The 6,483-nt window shown below is 48.7% G+C and overlaps 1 non-coding gene across 1 annotated transcript; it reads right to left on the minus strand.

Moving 5' to 3' along the window:
• Positions 1 to 1,267: 1,267 nt before the first annotated feature.
• On the minus strand, positions 1,268 to 1,340 carry TRNAK-UUU. The gene has a single exon. It is a non-coding gene; the product is annotated as a tRNA-Lys (tRNA).
• Positions 1,341 to 6,483: the final 5,143 nt, after the last annotated feature.

Consider the following 6,483-nt stretch of genomic DNA (forward strand, 5'->3'; position numbering starts at 1 on the left):
GGCTATTCAAAGTGCCAGTCCCCCAAGGACTACATGGGAGAGCTGAGGCCAGCAGCCTCCGAGATGGCTTCCTGATCTTCACTTCCTGATATTCACACCCCACTGTAGCTCCCTCCCACACAGCATTGGGGTTGGTCTGTGTGACCGATAGAATAAAGTGGAGGTGACGATAGGAAACTTCCAAGCACAGGTTATGGAAGATCGTGGCTTCCATGCTGGGTCCTCTCTGTCTTGCTCTCTTGGATCACTTGTTCGAGAGGAAACCGGCTAGCAGGTCATGAGCAGCCCTGAGGAAAGGACCCAGGACCCATGGCTGTCTGCCGACAGCCAGGCAAGTGTGGTAGGCAGTCAGGCCCTCAGCGGAGACCACAGCACTGTCAACAGCTTGACTACCACCTCATGAGAGACCCTGAGCCAGAATCACCCAGCTAAGCCACCCTCAGATCCGACCCTCACAAATGGAGGGAGATAATAAATATTTATTGTTTTAAGCTACAAAGTTTTAGGGTGATTTGTTACAATGTGATAGATGACCGGACTTCCCTGGTGTCTCAGTTGGTAAAGACTCCCCCTGCCAATGCAGGAGACATAAAAGAGGCGTGTTCCATCCCTGGGCCAGGAAGATCCCCTGGAGGAGGGCATGGCAACCCACTCCGCTATTCTTGCCTGGATAATCTCATGAACAGAGGAGACTGGAGGGCTGCAGTCCATGGGGTTGCACAGAGTCGGACATGACTGAGATGACAGACAACTAATGCAGGAGGTGATATTTGAGGTGGATCTTAAAGGATGAACTCACCAAGCAGAGACAAACTCATTCCAGCAATGCCACGAGCAAAGCGGTAGACGAGAAAGCGCAGGGCATGAATGGGGGACAGTCACCTGCTGTGGCTGAATGTGAGTTGGCTGGGAGGGGGGCCCGTTGGCTGTAAAGGTGGACCAGGCGGGCAAGGGCTGCTGTGTCAGGTTAGCCAGTGACTTCCCACCTTTAGGAACCCCTTCTTCAAATAAGATCTTACAGAAGAGGCCAAGCTACAAAAAACGTAAAACGGAGCTCCCCTGGTTAGAGGCAGGTAGGGTAGGGGACGGAGCAGAAGGAGGTCTTGCCTTTCCTCCCCTGTTCCTATTTGCCTCTATGCACTTAGACCGGATCTGAAAGGATACTAGGTAGAGTGCTGGCCTCCGTGCAGGAACCCAGTGGCTGAATGGCAGGGAGAATCACCTTTTTTTTTTTTTTGGCCGTGCCGTGTGGCTTGTGGGATATTAATTCCCCCACCAGGGATTGAACCTGGGTTCCCTGCAGTAAAAGTGCCGAGTCCTAACCACTGGACTATGAAGGAATTCCCAGGGAGAATCATTTTTTACTGTATTTTCTTTGAATTTTTTTCCTTGGCATTATTTGAATTTTAAATTGTGTGCATTATTCTATATCCAGAGAAGTACATATTTCCATGGAAGTATGGATACACAGATATTGTATATCCAGAGAAGTATGGATATATAGGTGCTCATTGTACTCTTATCTCTACTTTTCTGTACATTTGAATGTTTTATAATAAAAAACAAAAAATTTGGGGACTTCCCTGGTGGCTCAGACAGTAAGGAATCTGCCTGCAATGCAGGAGACCTAGGTTCAATCCCTAGGTTGGGAAGATCCCCTGGAGAAGGGAATAGCTACCCACTCCAGTATTCTTGCCTGGAAAATTCCATGGACAAAGGAGCCTAGCAGGCTACAGTCCAGAAAAGTCCCTCTGGCTGCCCTGTGGAAAACTGTTAGGAGACTAGGAGTTCGGTAGGAGCCTAGTCAATCTAGAGGCCACTTGGAAAGCTCTGGGTGTGTGACCTGGGACCCAAGGTAAAACATGTATTCCAGGAACACATCTGAGGTGGAACAGCCCAAACCCTAAAGACCACTGTTTTAACAAATATTTATCAAACATGAGCATGCATCATTGTGTTGAGAAATGGTGTATGAGGCGGGGCTTAATTCCAGCTCAGCCACTCTCTATCTGACCTCTCCATGCCTCAGCTTTTTCATCTGTAAAATGAGATTACTAATTACCTCCTATTTAAACAATTTTTAATACTTATTTATTTGTCTACATCAGGTTTTAGTTGCAGCAAATAGGATCTTTCACTGTGGTTTGCTGATTCACGTGCCCCGCCTTCGGCATGTGGGATCTTAGTTCCCCGACCAGGGGTCCAACCCACATCCCCTGCATTGGAAGGCAGATTCTTAACTGCTGGGCCATTAGGGAAGTACCCCAAAGTTTTTGTTTTTTATTATAAAATGTTCAAATGTGCAGAAAAGTAGAGATAAGTATAATAAACACCCATATACCACTATCCCAGATTTAACCGTCTTTAATATTTTGCCATATTTGTTTCACTTAATTGTCATCTAATTGAATTTTTAAAGTAGAGCATAGACATCATCAAATTTTACCTCTAATGATTTGTTATGCCCCAAAATGACTTTTTTCTCCTACAGGAACCACAATGTTATTATCATATCTCACAAAAGTAACAATAATTCTTTACATCATCTAATCCTCAGTTCATATTGGCCTAAAGGTCACCAAAATGTATTTTACTGATCTCTTTTTTCAAATTGGGTTCCAGTCACGATCAATAGACATTGTTCTCAGGGTCTTCCCATAAGGGTGAAATGAATCCATAATCATGAAGTTCTTAGATGGTTCCTGGGGTGGTAAGTGCTCTATGAATGTTGACACTTCTCAGCAGGCACCAGGGGCTGAGAACCAACTCCACAGGGCCCCAGGTCCCATGGGGGTGCAGACACTGTATCACAGTGGGAATAAGAGTGTCCAAAGACACAGCACTGAGGCCCAGAAGGCTCTCATGGTGGAGGATGGTGACCCCATGACTGAGCAGACAGCCCAGAGGGAGCCTCTGGCCTGGTGTCTGGAAAGTCCTGGCTGACCTCTAGAGGGAGACTTCTCTAGGATGGTGTCTCCCCAAGGGGAAGGGGAGGGTCTACCTGGCTGAAAGCTTGTAGTAAATGAGGAGCCTCCAGGCTGCTTCTACCTGGGGTCCACAACCCTGCGTGAACTCAGCCCTTGGTGGAGGCATGTCTGGGTCCCTGGGAAGCCTCCAAACTGAGAGTTTTAGGGCAGACAGGTCCTGATGCTGCTGTGGAGAACACAGACGACCAGTGCCAGCTTGGACCTCATGGTTGGGGGAGGCGCTGAGCTATATTCAAGGGCCCTGACAGGAGAGGCTGCTCTGAGGAGAGCCCGTTGTAGAAATGAGCCTGTCCACCCCAGCTCTGGCCTCCCATCCTGACTGCTTGGGGACCTGATCACCCAGATCTCTTCTCCTCCTCCCCTGGGTGTGTACTGGATGAGGGGAAGGGGGGTGGGTCACAGACTCCTTGCCATATGCATCTGTGGTACTCCCCTCTCCAATGCCACAGCCCACATGGTATTTTATGGGCCTCATCTTGCCCCTTCTGGCACGTTATCACTGCTCCTGAAACTTAAAAGGAGAGGATACCCAGAGAAGGATCTTGGTCCTTACCCACCACAGTGATTGGGTCAGAGGAAAACACGTGACCCTACCTGGGCCCATCCCAGACCATGAGGGTCAACTCTGGTCTCAGCCTGAAGCCAAGAGGTAAGAGAACCATTCATGCGTGAGAACAAGCAGGAGCTACAGGTGGCAACCTTGCCTCCATTCAGAGAAATCTTGGATAAGCAGAAAACCAAGGCGTTCCCTGGCAGGCCAGTGGTTAGAACACTGTTTCCACTGCAGGGGCACAGGTTGCATCCCTTTGTAGGGGAACTAAGATCTGTGCTGCGTGGCCAAAAGGAAAAAAAAAAGACAACTAAAATGGGGAAAAGCCGGCCCTAGGGATGGAGCCGGTGGGATTTCTGAAACTTTGTTTAAGCACTGTGCTAACCAAAGGCCACTGCACTTAATTTTTTCATGTGTGCCAGCTAGAGGTAGCCACGTAGCCTGAGTTCCCCAGAAAGCAGAGCCTGAGGGGAAGGCTCTGGCTACTAGTTCAAAAGGGAGTGAAGTTCCAGAGAGTGGAAATCCTGTCCCTTCACAGAGAGGTGGGTGAGGAGAAAACTGTCAACATGAGGGTACTTAATCTTCCAGGGCCATCCTCTCAAAAGCTACACAAATTTCATCTCAGGACGGTCCATGGAGGGTAAAAGGGCAAGAAGTTATTCACTTCTCCCACCTCCCATTGGTCAGAGGTTTGCTTAACAACAGGGCATGAATGCCCCTGCTGCCCCCACTTCCAAGTTGTGGGGCTGTCCACTGGGCCAGGAGCTATTGGGACCTCTGGGAACACTGGAACTTACAATCTTGGGGGTTGGGGGAGGGCAGGAGTTAAACAAGTCACAGCAAGGCATTGAGAGTTCTAAAGACATAGAGCAGGATATTCTGGGCGGGGTCAGGAAAGGCCACCTAATGAAGAAGCAGCGAACCCGAATCTAGATCCAAACGGGGAGCTGGAGTTAGCGAGGCCATGGGGATGGTGGTGAGAAAGAGCCATCCGGAAGCCCGGCATCCAGAAAGAGCTCCGCAGGCTTGAGGAACCGGAAGAAGCCCAGCGTCCCGCCACGTTTAGAGCCAGGCGGATCTGTAAGCATTTATAGAGCATCAAGTGTATACCGAGATGAGGCCCCCTACTGTTTCTTTTTTTTTTTTCCAGGAAACTGTGCCTTGTTCCTTCCTGCCACTACCAGGCGCCTTACCATGCCAACCATCTCCTTCCTGGATTAGACCACACCCCTCTGGCTGCAGTTGATTGTGCTAGAGGTGAACACTTCGCCAAGGCTGGACCAATGAGAGTCTTGACTCCTGGAGAGTCAAGGGTGAGGTTGGGACAGGGTGATAAGGCTCTTGGTTCAGGACTGGCCAACTTACACCGCCACTCCGGACATGCTGCCAGCCAGGTTCTCAGCCAGGGAACCAGGAAGGAGTGAAAGGTACTTCTTCAAAGAGGAGGTGTTACTGAGGCAAGAGATGAGGAATAGCCAGAGAGCCTGATTCCTGTTAGGCCAAGCAGAGGCTGTACACCTACCCCGGGGCGCCTTGAAACAAAGCCCCCCACCCCTTACTTAACCTGTATCCAGTGTGTTTCTATCTTCTGCAATGAAACAAGTGCTAACTAGAGCTTCTCAGATGGCTCCGTGGTAAAGAATCTGCCTGCCGATGCAGGAGAGGCAGGTTCTTGATCTCTGGGCTGGGAAGATTCACTGGTGTGGGAAATGGCAACTCACTCCAGTATTCTTGCCTGGAAAATTCCATGGACAAAGGAGCCTGGCGTGCTACAGTGTATGAGGTCATGAAGAGTCAGATGTGACTGAGCACGCACGAGCCCTAACTAATACTTTGCCAAGTGCTCGAGCTATTTAGATGCATAAATCCGGCAGGGTCTCTGCCCTAAGGAGGGTCATAAACCAGCAAGAGAGATGGACATATACACTAAACATTAACTACAGGGTGATAAGTGCTATAATAAGTTTGTTCAAGGCAAGGATGTTGTGCAGAGATAAATTAAGATAACAGATGTAAAAGCATTTTGAGAAAAAAAAGTGTTATGTACATCCCCTATAATCATACTCAGGAGAATCAATTGCATTTCTACTTTCAGTTCAATCAGGAACACAGCCACCCCACTTTTAGAATGATGCTGTTTTTATAAGGCAGGTGCTGGCCTGTGATCAGGCAATGAGTAAATTATCCAGGGTCTCATGCTTTCTCTTTCCTCATCTGTGTTTGGTGAATGGATGGAAAAAAATAACATTACAATTTCCCAAAGAGTAGGGAAGCATTTGCAGTTCCAGCCGTTGCTGCTGTGTCACAATCTTCTACCCTTTCTGCCCCGCCTACATCAACCTCTCCTTGACTCCAGGAAACTAAAAGGCTGCTGACTTAAATAAAATCTCGCAAGTGACTGAGAGGTTTGCTGACAGACATACCATTGCTATGATAATTACAGATGGTGGCATCACGTCTGGAGAAAAGGAGTGACCGCTTCTGCCTAAACAGTCGTCAAAATCATTCCATCCAAGGACGCTTGGCACATTAAAATAGATTACGAAAGAGCAATGCTATCTTACTGAGAAATACTTTCCCTCCACCTCCATGACAGGCAGACAACCTGTTTGCTCCTGCTGAATTTTTGATGATGGAGGTACCCACACAGGCACAGCGTAGAGGAGCCCTATGGTACGGGAACAGAGCAGGCTTTGGTATCACCTGTTCAGTTCAGTTCAGTCACTCAGTCCTTTCCGACTCTCTGCAACCCCATGAATCGCAGCACGCCAGGCCTCCCTGTCCATCACCAACTCCCGGAGTTCACTCAGACTCATGTCCATCAAGTCGGTGATGCCATCCAGCCATCTCATCCTCTGTCATCCCCTTCTCCTCCTGCCCCTAATCCCTCCCAGCATCAGAGTCTTTTCCAATGAGTCAACTCTTCGCATGAGGTGGCTAAAGTAC

The sequence above is a fragment of the Bison bison genome, unplaced genomic scaffold (genome assembly GCF_000754665.1).
Source record: "Bison bison bison isolate TAMUID 2011002044 unplaced genomic scaffold, Bison_UMD1.0 scf7180017864061, whole genome shotgun sequence".
NCBI lineage: Eukaryota > Metazoa > Chordata > Mammalia > Artiodactyla > Bovidae > Bison > Bison bison.